This window comes from Hesperophylax consimilis, chromosome 11, assembly GCF_061612785.1.
Source record: "Hesperophylax consimilis isolate HC1 chromosome 11, BYU_Hcon_1.0, whole genome shotgun sequence".
NCBI lineage: Eukaryota > Metazoa > Arthropoda > Insecta > Trichoptera > Limnephilidae > Hesperophylax > Hesperophylax consimilis.
Window position 1 is genome coordinate 5190275 of NC_142846.1, and position 16859 is coordinate 5207133.

Here is a 16859-nt window from a genome sequence, read left to right on the forward strand (position 1 = left end):
CACTTGTTCGATGATTAAATAATAATAATATTTGTATGATTTGCATAGCGCCGTTTTTATGCAAAATCACCTCAAGGGCGATACGTATGATCTATCAAACATGCCGTAAACATATATTATTATTAAAATAAATAAATTTTTAGAAAACAAAAATATTTAAATTCACTTGTGTATCCAGGATTTGAACCCGTGACCTTTTGTACCCTAAGACTACTCAACCACGAAGTCGTCGATTACGCCATGAAATTTTAAAAAGAATTATTTCATTATTTCCGTCACTGCCTAGCGCAGATGATAATGGAGTCTAATGATTTTAAATTAAGTGCCATTAATCTAGGTAGTTCTGCCACAATAGAGAAACTTAATAAATTTTAAAATTATGATGATGGTACACAGGATGCTGAGCTGCTGTTTCAATTAAGAGGAAAATGGGAAAGTGCATGTTCTCATAATATGATATTGTTTATAACGTTAAGCTCGACACACACCGGCGGTGATACGAAAATCATTTGGACACTGTTCAAATTAGGAAGACAACAAGAGCCTGCTGAGCCGAGACATTAAAAAAATCAAGTCCGCTTGAAGATTCAGTACTTATGACTCGAGGACTAAATTCATACTGAACCGATTTTGGCTCGGAGATTACATGCACTGCTGAGTTAACGAGCCATTGTCTCGAGGATTGGCCATATACGGAAGAGCTGATCTGCGGCTTTATGGCTCGGCTCAGTGGAATTTGGACTCGCTGAATATCAAGTGGAGCCTGCCGAGCCATCTCAGTTTCCCGATGAGTTTTGGCTTGGTGCGTGGCCATTTGCTTCGTTGAGTGTGTTTCCAGCTTAGCATGTTTTTAAGTATAACATACCTACTTGTATATTTGTCAGTTGAAAATGAGCAGGAACAAGATTTTGCTTTTAAATTTGCTAAGAGAAAACATAAAATTTCCATTACTTTAAGGCGTGTACCTTTAAAGTGATGTATTATGATATCCTTATAATATTTTCAACACGGTCACAGAAAATAACATAGCTAGAAAATTTTAAAATACTGATACATGTCTCGAGATTTGGTTATAGAAGCAGGAAGAGAAACCTTTCTACCTCTAAACATCTACCAATTAAGGGGTTCCATGATAAATCAACACATCGAAAATTCAACACACTTTTAAACAGTGATTTAAAGTCATTAGTAACGATGAAAAAAAAAATTATACCTAACCTAACCTAATTAACCCAGTTAAGAAAGTTTTTGTTTCATCAATTTCGATGACTTTATATAACTTTTTAAAGATTTTGATGATATATCCGGTCACCCAATTAAGGATGCCATAGTCCCACTGGCTCAAGACGGTTAGGAGAAATTGGGACTCTTGTGCAATATTCACATAAAAAGTTGTTATGATGCAGGGCTAGACTCATTTTGTTTTAATATTTTATTCATTTATTTATTCTGCATCATCACATTTATCCTCGCCGATTCTCTAACCTAGTTAGGAACTGGGCGATTGTCGCTGGTATTGGTTTTGGTAAAATTTCGAATCATAATTTAAAATTAAAAATCTGTACCGGGCGGAAACAGAAAAAAACAAAACACTTCCTTGCCTGCGGAGAAACCAGGGAGTGGGCCTGATCTCTCGGCAGACGACAGTCACAGTTTTCCGGAGTGAAATTGTTTGGGAATGGTTTCCCTTTAATCGGAGTGGCAAAGTCTAATTTTATACGTGGAGATTGCATAATAAAATCGTATAAATGGTGTAAAATACGAAGTTCCATAGTGGAATTAGTTCGGTGGCTCGTTCGAAGTAAAATACGAAGTTCCATAGTGGAATTAGTTCGGTGGCTCGTTCGAATATTGTAACCACGCGGCATCATGAATCGCAAACGGAGTCAGAAGTGTTATCGGGTGTGATCTGCTTGAATCCGACCCATCCTTTATGGGATGAAGAAGCCAGTGGCTTAAAATATTGTGCCCGGTTCCCGGAAACCTAAGGATAGTATTCTTTCTCGCGGTTTGGCACTACGTCGACCGCATTTTCACCAGGGCCGTATTGAGGCCTATTTTTCCTTACATAAAGGGAATCCTCGCCAGGATACACGGATGCGACCGCGGGCACCAGATACCTCTTCCTCAGTCGCCAGATTACACATTTTCCTGCCACGGACAGTCGCCAGGAGGCGGAACTGAATCTTCCTCTTGCTCCGGCTGGAGTCCCTAGGAGCTCAGCCTGAGGAGGTGCTGCTCCAGCTCGAGTAGGATGTTACTTAATTAGCTAGATAGATAAAGCGTGGTCGGAACCTTGGGGGTAAGCTTATATCTAACTTTTATTATATTGTTTTCGTTATAACTCACACGGTAGAGTGTATAGACTTATATTGTATTCGAAATAATACACATTAATGTTACTCTAAATCTTCTTTCCTTGACTCTAAAGTACACATTGTAACCTGACACATTTCTGGTTTCGAACCCAACCCCCTGAGAACCCTGGGATCACAAACATTCTTGTGGGTATCTAACCCTCAAGAATTGGCGCTTCCAGTACTGGATAAAGTTTGTGATTCCACATTCATTATTATAACCTAAAATGTCTGGTGAGTATTGTAGGCTGCACGTAGCAAGTAACCATAGCAACTACTCTACGTAGCAATTGGCGACCCACTTAAAACACGGCTACAAATGTGTCAGATTATAATTGTATAGGGTACATAATTCATTTGTTCACATTGAGGCTTATAAATCTGTATTGTTAAAATAACCTAAAATATTGCTTTGTTTTGAATTGGTATCATTCCGTCATGTTGGTAACAACATTTAACATAACCTCTTGTGTCAAATTGACAGCGGCAAATCATAAATATAACCTGCAATTATTGCATTGTTTTGGTTATCGACAGTTATTATTATAATACTACGAACAAGTATTCCACAAAAGTGTGGGATATTATGATCCCTTGAAAAATATAAATTATTATGTTAGATACTCGACAGCATATTCCAAGTTTTAATAAATAACATGTACTTGTTAATTGATTGTTTACGCTTCGTTGGAAGAACGTTAATATTTGGCGCGAAATAAATAAACTGTAAATAAGTAGTCATGCCTTAACCTCATATATAATGTTGTATTTCCGTCATTCTGACGTTTCGAAATACTATGGATGACAAACGTTTTATTTACACTGGTGTGCCAATCTGTCATCACAAGAGATAATACTATGAATAACAAGTGGGTAGTGTTGTTTATTACTGTAATTAACACATAGATATTTCGGCACAGATGTGTCATTTTTTGTATGTCAAAAATAGACTTTCTTCGACGCATGATAGACGTATTCGGAACATTAATCTTGTATCTGTATATCAGATTCATGTAATAACAATGTTTATTAATGGTGAATATTAAATTGTTATTATGCCGTTCACGAGTAAATTGCATAGCCATTATTTCTTACGCAAGCAATTCCATAGAAGTTTCAGCATAGATGCATAATTTGTTGTACAAAAAAAAATTCCATATATACTCCAGCTTAGATGTGAATTTGTCAACATTTTAGTCAAAAAATAATTTATGAACTTCAATAGGTACTTACTATACTTGGAACAACCGATTAAGATGACATACTTCACTAAATTTCATCGATTATTTTTATTGATTTAAAAAAATTGTATTTTTCAAAAGTTTGTAATATTTTCTCTTCTTCTCGCCATTCTTTTATTTTGTTTAGAACAATATAAAATTTTCTTCTCTCTTGGCTATGATCGATATTTAATTTTTTTTTCTAAGGCTTTGCATATGTGTTCGCAGGGATGGAAAATTCCTCCCCTACAACACATAAGCCTCCATAAAAATTGGACCCTTTTCTTTGATATCTACAGAAAGCTACTTAAAGCTCTCTTGTACTATATATCTTTATAGACATATGTACTTAACTAATTAATACGTTATTTACGAACTTGAACGCAAATATTTCCGTATTTATATTGTAATTAAATTCCATCAAACGTTGTGTAATTTTTTTGATTTATGATATAGGATTTTAATTACCTTCATTTTTGTGGTAACCCCCTTGGTTCTGATCGAGGCGTTGAGTTTCACAATTTAATTGGCTTTTCCATTGCAAACCTAGACTTAAATGAATTCCCTGAATGAGCTAACTTTCCTATTGTAATTATCCTGATTCCTTGCACCCTAACAAAGTCGTAGTTAAACGCTGATAAAAGATATTATACATGTATATTTGGACAGGTAATTAAATATAACTCAAATGGATAATTGTTAGTAAATTTGATTTTGGTAAACTCTTGTGTCAGTTTGGCGCCACTCCTTTATGATTCTGCTGCTATAAGGTACATGTAAAGATTGATTTAGTAGGTTAATGTAATTAGTTAATTGCATATTTGACGAACTCGGAATAGCCCATTTGCTGGCATAATTTGGCTCCAAATCCTCCTGCAAGTAAACGATATGATCTTGAGTCAACGAGAAATTCGCACAATCCTTTGACACGGCTCTTTGATTGATACCTAAGTTATCGCGTCCCAAAAAGCCTTCCACGTCATCATGCACTGCCTTCAAGTTTTCCCTCGAGTCCCGATACCCCCAAATTCCGACCCCTCCTTGGACTACAATTTACTTAGGGCGAACCGGTTTCGTCCTATATACAATCATATACTCACGGTTGGTGTGGACTTACGGGTCGTGAATCCTCATTCCACGTTTAAGAGAGGATGCGAGAGTGGTCCGGAAGACCTAAAATGCAAGCTGTATGCAGGTCCGCATCCTCCAGTAAACAGTACATACGAATAAATATATGTATACATACAGTTTGGGAAAGGTTTATAACTCGCAATACGAGGCTATCTACCTCGCATTCCAAGCTCGGATCTCGCACGAAGAGTTCTGCGAAACTCTAGGCTTGGTAACCGAATATATACGTAAGAATAAGGTTATACTAATAAATACTAGTAGAATAAGGTCTTATTGATAGTTTGTTTTGGAGAGCTATCGAACTCCAGGCTTTTTGTTTGATTTTGACGTTTTTATTTAAGAGAATCGTCATCTCTATTTGGTTTAATTAATGGTCTTGTTGTAGGAGCGACCACTGCCTCCTGTTTGATGAACTGTATTTGTTTTAAATTTTACCTCCAGGTTTCAACATTAATTTTGTTCATCCTATCCCGTGATTTTCCAATTGTTTCAAGTAGTTGGTTGCCACATTAGAGAGTACTCGACTCTCAAATGTCTCAGGTAACTGATGGGGTTTTGTATGAACACCCAATCAATAACATTCAAATGTTTTGTATAATTATTCGATATAAATCTTACTAACCCGTGATTTTTCAATTGTTTCAAGTAGTTGGTTGCCACATTAGAGAGTACTCGACTCTCAAATGTCTCAGGCAACTGATGGGGTTTTGTATGAGCACCCAATCAATAACATTCAAATGTTTTGTATAATTATTCGATATAAATCTTACTAACCCGTGATTTTTCAATTGTTGATTGTGAATGATAAGTATTTGTAAGCACGCAGCTTCCAGCTGTTTCAGGTAACTAATAAAATCTATGCGACTATCTAATCAATGATATTTAAATGTTTCATGTAATTTTTCGATATAAATCTTGCTAACCCGTGATTTTCAATTGTTGTTTGTGAATGATAGGTATTTGTGAATACGCAAAAATCGCTGCACATTGTACAATGACATCCTGGTAATTATCCTTATAACCCTGACAAATTATCTAGTTATGGCCAAGGTCGTTTTCAAACTATGCAGTTGACTGACCCAATTCTTCAGTGTATGCTTTGTTTTATCAACAAATTGAACAATGTAAACATCGCATCTGACCCACTAACCCAGATGTGAGATTGTTTATTTTAAAATATCTCGCGCTCTCCTTGTGATTCAGTTATGCCACCGTTCACTGTGCATAGTTAATTTAAATATTTTTAATTCCTTTATTGAAGTTAAACTATTTTTCATTTTCCGAATTTAGTAAATTTACTAGAGTTTAATTGAAGAATAAATATATATATATATATATATATATAAATATATATATATATATATATATATATATATATATATATATATATATATATATATATATATATATATATATTTATCCCCTCTCGTACTATGTTGATCTCGCGCGACGGTACGCCAGGTATATGTTGATCCGTTTGCATTTGTTGATCCACCCCGGATATGTTGATCCACTACCCAAGCTGGCATACATATGTAAATCCCTACAGATCAACTTGTGTCATCGAGATTTTGCTGTAAGCCACGCCCATTTTTCGGTCGCATATACATTTTACACGATTTATTTTGTTGATCTATATATTTCTGACAAACTTGACCGCTTGCATGTGTTGTTACTTGTAACCGCCAATTTCGCGCGCGTTGTGGTACTTTTTAGATTCCGTTAGAACATCCATATTCTATGAAAATGACTCTGTACTTAAAGAGGATAGACTGCCTCACGCGTATTTATATTGAAATGGAACTTTCAAAAACGTCAAATCCATGCTTAAAAAATCTTTTGAACTTGATTAAACGAAAATGTAATTTTAATGCATCATTTACTACGTTTCGTGACTTAGCAGGGGTGCCCGGGTTCATGGGGTGAGATTTGTCTAAGTCATTTTATAAGAGAAATTTTGAACATTGATTGAATAAAATTTTATTTTAATGTATCTTTTACCATCTCTCCCGACGTAAGTTTCTTGTAATGATTTAGTTGAAACAAAGCGTAATATCCATAATATGTGCCTATTAAAATTGCGGTGATTAGATTGGTGAGAATTTAATTTTTCAAATTTTAAATTGAAATTGCTGAAAAATTTATTCCAATTTGTTTTTTACTAAACATGGCTAAAGTAATTTCAAGCACCGATTCCAACCAACGATGTTTTAGTATATGTTCGTCAATCAACAGGAGCCATAATGTCTGTACATCAGTATGTCGTACAATTATTACAATTATGTGTACCGCCGCCCCGGGAGCCAATATATTAGATAACCAATACACCTACCATTAGTCACCGCCAACGTTTTAGCGAGATAGTTGTTTATTTTTTGTATTTTTTTACATCGTCTCCACACAGGAGGCCCTAAGGAAAATCGTAACCCTCAAGGCCTATGTCATCTTTGTGAATGCTGTGTTGGGGGTATTTTGAAAGAAAGGAAGGTCAGTGAGTTCTGGGAAGGAAATAGGTATGGATGGGTGGGTAGTATTCTGGGGGTCAGTGTGTTCGAGTGATAAACATAAGATTCCAACTCTCCTACTGCGTTGCAAGGCGATGCGTTGAAAGAGGATTAATCGATCCGGCCCACCACGCATTTGGTAGGCAAGCGCATCCGCCGCCAAGAACCGAACAAACCTCACCCCATAAACCCGGGCACTCCTGCTAAGTCACCAAACATATCAAACTACTTGAGGTGGCTCTCGACTAGCAATCCGTAGGTCGCGGGTTCAAATAAATTTTATTAAAATTAATTTGCACTATTTTACAATTAGTGTTTGGTTATATCTGAATAGCCAGGTACTCTCCCACCTTCCTCCTCGTCATCTCCTTTGAGGTCTCCTTTGAGGATGCCATAGTCTCACTGGCTCCAGACGGAAGTTTTTGTAAGTCTCCACATTCAAATTCGGCGGTATGATTTTTTTATGTGACACCTCTCACTAGAGCGCCCCTGTCTTTACACGTTAAATACATAGAAACTATGTCGCCAACCGGTTGGGCAGCGTTATGAGGCGGGTTAAGGTAGGGGCTGTAGGAATGAATTTATTAATGCGGGTCTTAAAGAAGCCCGGATTATATTGATAGCTCGTTCCACATGCGAGCCGACTTACGATAAAACGAGTCGGAGAAACGACCCGTTCATATATGTATAGATAACATCAACTTAACTGTGAACGTGTATTCCGCTCGGTCCGTCGAGTATCAAGCACGTGCACGGTGCACCGGGGATCAATGCTGCTAGCTCCTTTTAACAGGCTCTAATAAAATATCTGTAGAATAGACACAGCATACGCACATTTTGTCATACATGATTTTACCGTACATATGCCTCAGGGATCTCATTTCTACAGTATTCAGTCTACTTTCAGCCTTCTTCTGCCAGTTCCATGCCTCACTTCCGTATATTAGGGTAGGTACCAGCACTCCATTGTGGACTGCTAGCTTCGCTTCTTTGGACAGTTTTTTGTTAGCTCCAACCTCGTCCAATCATCCATTAATTACCCATTATAACCAAGAACCCGGCCACCCCTACTAAGTCACGAAGCGTAATCAGGAGAGATGGTAATAGATGCAAGTTCAAAATTTCCCATATAACATTATGCCTTTTGCTGCCATTTTGGATTTTGATGGTCAAAAGGTATCCCTCAACCAGTCTCTTTCGATCCGGCCCGCCACGCAGTAGGTATTTTTTATGGATTTGATTTTTGCGAAAGTTTCGTTTCAATCTAAATACGCATACATTTCTTATAAACAATTCAAGCAACATATATTAGGGTAGGTACCAGCACTCCATTGTGGACTGCTAGCTTCGCTTCTTTGGACAGTTTTTAGTTAGCTCCAACCGCGTCCAATCATCCATTAATTACCCATTATAACCAAGAACCCGGCCTCCCCTACTAAGTCACGAAGCGTAATCAGGAGAGATGGTAAAAGATACAGGTTCAAAATTTCCTACATAACATTATTCCTTTTGCCGCCATTTTGGATTTTTATGGTCGAAAGGTATCCCTCAACCAGTTTATTTCGATCCGGTCCGCCACGCAGTAGATGGGAAAACGCATCCGCCGCCAGGACCTAGACAAACCTCACCCTATGAACCCGTGTACCCCTGCTAAGTTATGATTTTTTTATGGATTTGTTTTTGCGAAATTTTCGTTTTGATCTAAATACGCATACATTTCTTATAAACAATTCAAGCAACACACGTCATTTTGATTTGAAACGGTACCATTTCACAGTCATTTCATGCGATATTCGACTCTAGAGACTAATACTTTGAGTTCAATATCACAAAAGATTACGGAATCACATAAAACCTTGTGATGAACAGTCCACCGATTGCCCCTTGATTGGTTCATTTAGTAAAACCATATATAGGGACACAGATCAACTTTGTCTAATAACTTCTTACCTGGATCAACATACTACGGGAATAGATCAATATATATGAGATCAACATACATAAGTACGCCAATTTGGGTAGATCAACATACTACGGGAATAGATCAATATATATGAGATCAACATAAGTATGCCAATTTGGGTAGATCAACATAAATTATGCATCCGATTTCCATACAAATTTTGAAAATTTTACTAACAGTATATCAAATGGTTTCTCTGGCAAACTGGCAACATTGATAAGTATTGTACCACTGTTGTCAATTCATTCAGATGTATTCCATAATAGCCAAGTTATATGGTGTTTAAGGTGGATCAACTTAGTCTAACAACTTCTTACTGGATCAACATAATACGGGAAGAGGACAATATATATATATATATATATATTGTCCTCTTCCCGTATTATGTTGATCCAGTAAGAAGTTGTTAGACTAAGTTGATCCACCTTTAACACCATATAACTTGGCTATTATGGAATACATCTGAATGAATTGACAACAGTGGTACAATAATTATCAATGTTGCCAGTTTGCCAGAAAAACCATTTGATATACTGTTAATAAAATTTTCAAAATTTGTATGGAAATCGGATGCATAATTTATGTTGATCTACCCAAATTGGCATACTTATGTTGATCTCATATATATTGATCTATTCCCGTAGTATGTTGATCCAGGTAAGAAGTTATTAGACAAAGTTGATCTGTGTCCCTATATATGGATTTACTAAATGAACCAATCAATGGGCAATCGGTGGACTGTTCATCACAAGGTTTTATGTGATTCCGTAATCTTTTGTGATATTGAACTCAAAGTATTAGTCTCTAGAGTCGAATATCGCATGAAATGACTGTGAAATGGTACCGTTTCAAATCAAAATGACGTGTGTTGCTTGAATTGTTTATAAGAAATGTATGCGTATTTAGATCGAAACGAAAATTTCGCAAAAACAAATCCATAAAAAAATCATAACTTAGCAGGGGTACACGGGTTCATAGGGTGAGGTTTGTCTAGGTCCTGGCGGCGGATGCGTTTTCCCATCTACTGCGTGGCGGGCCGGATCGAAATAAACTGGTTGAGGGATACCTTTCGACCACAAAAATCCAAAATGGCGGCAAAAGGAATAATGTTATGTAGGAAATTTTGAACCTGTATCTTTTACCATCTCTCCTGATTACGCTTCGTGACTTAGTAGGGGAGGCCGGGTTCTTGGTTATAATGGGTAATTAATGGATGATTGGACGCGGTTGGAGCTAACTAAAAACTGTCCAAAGAAGCGAAGCTAGCAGTCCACAATGGAGTGCTAGTACCTACCCTAATATATGGAAATGAGGCATGGAATTGGCAGAAGAAGGCTGAAAGTAGACAGAATACTGTAGAAATGAGATCCATGAGGCATATGTGCGGTAAAATCATCTATGACGAAATGTGCGTATGCTGTATCTATTCTACAGGTATTTTATTAGAGCCTGTTAAAAGGAGCTAGCAGCATTGATCCCCGGTGCACCGTGCACGTGCTTGATACCCGACGGACACGAGCGGAACACAGGTTCACAGTTAAGTTGATGTTATCTATATATGAACGGGTCGTTTCTCCGACTCGTTTTACCGTAAGTCGGCTCGCATGTGGAACGAGCTGTCAGCATCTGTTTTTCTTCCTCCATATAATTCGCGCCTCTTTAAGACCAGCATTAATAAATTCATTCCTACAGCCCCTACCTTAACCCGCCTCATAACGCTGCCCAACAATGATCATTTTGTATGTCTTTATATTCAAATTCGCAAATATGATTTTTTTATGTGACACCTATCACAAGAGCGCCCCTGTCTTTACACTCTAAATACAGAGAAACTATGTCGCCATCCAGTTGGGCAGCGTTATAAGGCGGGTTAAGGTAGGGGCTGTAGGGATGAATTTATTAATGCGGATCTGAAAGAGGCGCGAATTATATGGAGGAGTAAAAACAGATGCTGATAGCTCGTTTCACATGCGAGCCGACTTAAGGTGAAACGAGTCGGAGAAACGACCCGTTCATATAAAGATAACATCAACTTTACTGTGAACCTGTGTTCCGCTCGTGTCCGCCAAGTATCAAGCAGGTGCACGGTATTATATGGAGGAAAAAACACACACACGAGCGGACTTACGCAAAAACGAGTTGGAAAAACGACCCTTTCTCATAAAGACAACATCAACTTTATTGTGAACGTGCGTTCCGCTCGTGACCGTCGAGTATCACGCACGTGCACCGAGGATCAATGCTGCTAGCTCCTTTTAACAGGCTCTAATAAAATACCTGTAGAATAGATTTCGTCATACATGATTTTACCGCACATATGCCTCAGGGATCTCATTTCTACAGTATTCAGTGTACTTTCAGCCTTCTTCTGCCAGTTCCATGCCTCACTTCCATATATTAGGGTAAGTAACAGCATTCCATTGTGGAGTTTCGCTTCTTTGGACAGTTTTTTGCTATCTCCAACCGCGTTCAATCATCCATTGATAACCCATTTTAAATAATTACCCATTATAATCAAGAACCCGGCCACCCCTACTAAGTCACGAAGCGTAATCAGGAGAGGTGGTAAGAAGTTCAAAATATACCATATAACATTATTCCTTTTGCCGCCATTTTAGATTTTTATGGCCAAAAGGTATCCCTCAACCAGTCTCTTTCGATCCGGCAAGTCCACAATGGAGTGCTGGTACCTACCCTAATATGTGGAAGTGAGCATGAAACTGGCAGAAGAAGGCTGAAAGTAGACTGAATACTGTAGAAATGAGATCCCTGAGGCATATGTGCGGTAAAATCATGTATGACGAAATGTGCGTATGCTGTGTCTATTCTAGGGGTATTTTATTAGAGCCTGTTTATATATGAACGGGTCGTTTCTCCAACTCGTTTTATCGTAAGTCGGCTCGCATGTGGAACGAGCTATCGGCATCTGTTTTTCCTCCTCCATATAATCCGGGCCTCTTTAAGACCCGCATTAATAAATTCATTCCTACAGACCCTACCTTAACCCGCCCCATAACGCTGCCCAACTGGGTGGCGACATAGTTTCTCTGTATTTAACGTGTAAAGACAGGGGCGCTCTAGTGAGATGTGTCACATAAAAAAGTCATACCTCCGAATTTGAATATGGAGACATACAAAATGATCTATATTATAAGTTATAACCAATGAATTCACACAATTTTTATCGATTATCACTTTTTATTAGGATTTAAAAAAAATCGTAAACTTTATAATCACATAACTCTTGAAAAGAAAGTCCCAATGATTGGCATAAATCATTCAAATCGAATAAACATTATTTTTTAAATATTAATATTCTGTTTAAATTATTGTCACATCTTACCGGAAATCGTTATATTTTAAAGTTCTCTAAAAAAAATTAAGTCTTCTTATTTAAAAGAATTATCTCACATTTAATATTATTTAAACAATATGACCGGAAGTCGGCGTCTTTCAGTGAAATATACTAAAAAAACACCACAAGGTGGTTACAAATGCAATTATATTTAATCAATTTTTTCGATTATATTTTATGTGAAGAATTTTTCACAGAGGCCCAATGAATATTAATGAAATACAATGAAATCACTTGCTTCATCTGTAGAGGAGACCAAAGCCAATTGAACCAATTTGACTTTAACATTTTCTACGTCTTGCATATAAAGTTTACGAAAAAAATACTTATAATCAACGTCAGACAATTTAACTGCCCACCAAATTCGTATATGATTTTTTTTCAATCTCATATAAATTAAGCTATATTCTCATAAACCAATTGAGTGAAATGCTGCAATGACCCCGACCCCGGGGTTAGTATTAGTTTAATTTAGTTAGGATTAGTTTAAACTTACTCTTCAAAATTTCAATTATTTTTAACGTAATACACTATATATCCTCAAGAAAATCTGTTTAATCACGAACCGTAACTACTTGATGTAATAAAAAAAGAAAAACAAATATATGCGCCTGCAAAATCCGACAAACGTTTTTTTTTGCGAATATCGGTTTTTTACGCTTTGTGATAGAGCGAGACGTGGCGGATAGGCCTATGAAACACGTTTTCTAATATTAAAGCTAGTTTAGAAAAATGCAAAATCAGCTATGTATTTTCGCTTAAAAAATGGCTTTCAAAATACTCTATGAAGATTCCTTCACATATCGCATTTTGGACTAAAGTAAAACACTTAATATTGCGCCAGTTAAGACACATGGCGGATTTTGCACTGAATCTTGGTTCAGAACGCGCATGTTACAAGTCACGTGACTGGACAGTGGACACTTGGACAGTCTTGTTATGATAGTCAGTCTTGGTGCACGTGCCTGCGGATTATTTACGTTCGTCAAAAAATAATATTTCAGCTTTAAAATAGTGTGAAATTACATTACAGTGCACAATAATTTACGTTTACGTAGAAGAGTGTTAATTTTTCAAAGCCGGTAAGTAATACAACTGTTATAATCTCATAAAAATTTTTAAATGTTTTTTTAGCAAACTTACTTACAACTAGGTACCTACTTAAATGCAGAATATATCTGTTTATCATATTTATAAATAATTAATACATAAGTTTCGCTGACATATTATTATAGGGTAATTATTTCTTAAACATTTGCCTTAAATCGGATATTGAATGAACACACTTCTTTTATTAACATTAATTACAAAATAACAATAGCCTGCTTAATACAATCTAGCATAATACATAATTTAAATATTTATGTAAGTTTTAAAAATGTTTTAATACTTCTCACCTATATTTGCGATTGAGGAAGGCAAGCTTAATGTGAAATCAGTATTTTCGATTAATCTTTACTGCAAATGGTTTTACATAATGAAAACTACAGAATATGTTTTGGATATGTTGAAGATTTGCCTATCGTTAGGCTTGAGTAGAATTCAAATAATTACTTTATTAAAAATATAATTAAATAATACTGCACGAAAATCGGTATACTTTAAGACTCCGTTTGCCAAGTAAATGTTTGCCTATTAGCTCTAATCATGGTGATATAAGTCGCACCAAAAATGTACACATTTTTGACTTGTGTATAGTACCTAATTAACCTACACATGACAATGACCTACACATCAAAGGTATTACGGAAAAACTCACAAGCCTTATATATTTCTTTAAAAATCTAAGAAACGTATTAAATAAAAAGGATATGAAAAAGGTCTACTACGCATTATGTCATTCTCGAATTGAATATGGAATCATAGGATGGGGATCTGCTACACATACGTACCTACACAACCTGAATACGATTCAAAAAGGAATCATAAAGACCATATTGAAAGTACCAATTAGAACGCCTTCAATTGAAATATTCAATTCCTTTGACGTACCAAATGTACAGCAAATATATGCCAAAAATATATTATTGAAGCTCTTCAAAAATAACAAATCCTCTACTAGACTGTGTATGCATAACACTAGATCGAACAAAAATGATATAAAAAATATTCCAAGTTATAAAACCACATTTGGACAAAGAAACTATACATACTTTGCAACAAAACTCCATAACATCCTTCCCCAAGACATAAAACTAATAAAAAATCCTAATGAATACAAATCATTAATAAAAATATGGCTGAAAGAGGTCAATGAAAAAACCCTAATGAAAACACTAAAAACGATATAGAAGACACTAAAAACGACATAGAAGACAAATAAACCATATTTAAATAACTTTAGTCCGCCTCGGCACAGGACCCCCTAGTGAGGAGGACTAAGAAATACAATATTTTATACTTAATTTCACCATTATATTTTGTATGTAACAATTATTTTATATAGTCGCTAAAATAAAAAAAAATGGGTGTGTCAAGCCTACGCAAGACAGAAGTGAAACTTCTAGTATTCTTCTCTCTCTCTCTTTTCATTTCATTCTCTCTTTTTTTCTGTCTATTGACATATTTATAAGTAGCATGTGATAAAAAAAATTAAAAGTTATAAAAAAAGAAAAAAAAAATTAGTTAAAGCGGGGATCGAACCTCGGTTCTTCACGACCACAGTCGTGCGCTCTGCCTGTAGACAGCGAAGATGAGTTAGGAGAGTGAGTTAAACTAGGTATATAATATTAGCTAGGCTCCTATAGCGAAATGATCCCGTTTTTTCGTCACGGTCATGAGTCGGTTTTACTCCGGTCCTCGAAATTGCATGACGCGCGTAAAGAAGTTTCACTTCAAAAAATTCCTGCAAAGTTATGGATGTAATTACGATCTTTTTCAAGCGCGTATGTAATGATTATTTTTATCAACGTCGCATACACCTTGCTAATGTTTTCAGTATTATTAGGGCTTTTTTATACTAATTTTCATATATTTATTGGCAGGTAGAGTAGAAATTAATATTGTTTAGCGTTTGCCAACGACCATACCATGTTGAACACACCGGTTCTCGTCCGATCACCGAAGTTAAGCAACATTGGGCGCGGTCAGTACTTGGATGGGTGACCGCTTGGGAACACCGCGTGCCGTTGGCCCATTTTTTATGGTAATTTCATGTTTTTTTTTATTTTTTTATCGTTACTATCATTAATAATATCATAAAATTCTTTAACTTTTCAAGTATGCTACAGGCCTAAAATATTACTTAGTGGATTGATATTATGGTCAACCATTGAAAAAAAAAATTCCTGCAAAGTTATGGATGTAATTACGATCTTTTTCAAGCGCGTATGTAATGATTATTTTTATCAACGTCGCACACACCTTGCTAATGTTTTCAGTATTATTAGGGCTTTTTTATACTAATTTTCATATATTTATTGGCAGGTAGAATAGAAATTAATATTGTTTAGCGTTTGCCAACGACCATACCATGTTGAACACACCGGTTCTCGTCCGATCACCGAAGTTAAGCAACATTGGGCGCGGTCAGTACTTGGATGGGTGACCGCTTGGGAACACCGCGTGCCGTTGGCCCATTTTTTATGGTAATTTCATGTTTTTTTTTATTTTTTTATCGTTACTATCATTAATAATATCATAAAATTCTTTAACTTTTCAAGTATGCTACAGGCCTAAAATATTACTTAGTGGATTGATATTATGGTCAACCATTGAAAAAAAAAATTCCTGCAAAGTTATGGATGTAATTACGATCTTTTTCAAGCGCGTATGTAATGATTATTTTTATCAACGTCGCACACACCTTGCTAATGTTTTCAGTATTATTAGGGCTTTTTTATACTAATTTTCATATATTTATTGGCAGGTAGAATAGAAATTAATATTGTTTAGCGTTTGCCAACGACCATACCATGTTGAACACACCGGTTCTCGTCCGATCACCGAAGTTAAGCAACATTGGGCGCGGTCAGTACTTGGATGGGTGACCGCTTGGGAACACCGCGTGCCGTTGGCCCATTTTTTATGGTAATTTTATGTTTTTTTTTATTTTTTTATCGTTAACATCATAAAAAATTTTATATCATTCTTTAACTTTTCAAGTATGCTACAGGCCTAAAATATTACTTAGTGGATTGATATTATGGTCAACCATTGAAAAAAAAAAAGGCGTTAAAAACAAAAAAATAATGTGCGATGGCCGAGAATCGAACTCGGATCAACTGCTTGGAAAGCAACTACGCTGACCATTACACCACCAACGCCAGTTGTCGAGATGAGCTAAGAAGCATTTATATTTTACTTCAAAACTTTGACTAGATCAAATGA

The 16859-nt window shown here is 36.2% G+C and overlaps 3 non-coding genes across 3 annotated transcripts; all 3 read left to right on the forward strand.

Moving 5' to 3' along the window:
* The first annotated feature begins 15545 nt into the window (after window positions 1-15545).
* LOC149419686 (5S ribosomal RNA) lies at window positions 15546-15664 on the forward strand. The gene has a single exon (XR_016302819.1). It is a non-coding gene; the product is annotated as a 5S ribosomal RNA (ribosomal RNA).
* Window positions 15665-15987: 323 nt separating this feature from the next.
* LOC149419687 (5S ribosomal RNA) lies at window positions 15988-16106 on the forward strand. The gene has a single exon (XR_016302820.1). It is a non-coding gene; the product is annotated as a 5S ribosomal RNA (ribosomal RNA).
* Window positions 16107-16429: 323 nt separating this feature from the next.
* LOC149419688 (5S ribosomal RNA) lies at window positions 16430-16548 on the forward strand. Its single transcript, XR_016302822.1, has one exon. It is a non-coding gene; the product is annotated as a 5S ribosomal RNA (ribosomal RNA).
* Window positions 16549-16859: the final 311 nt, after the last annotated feature.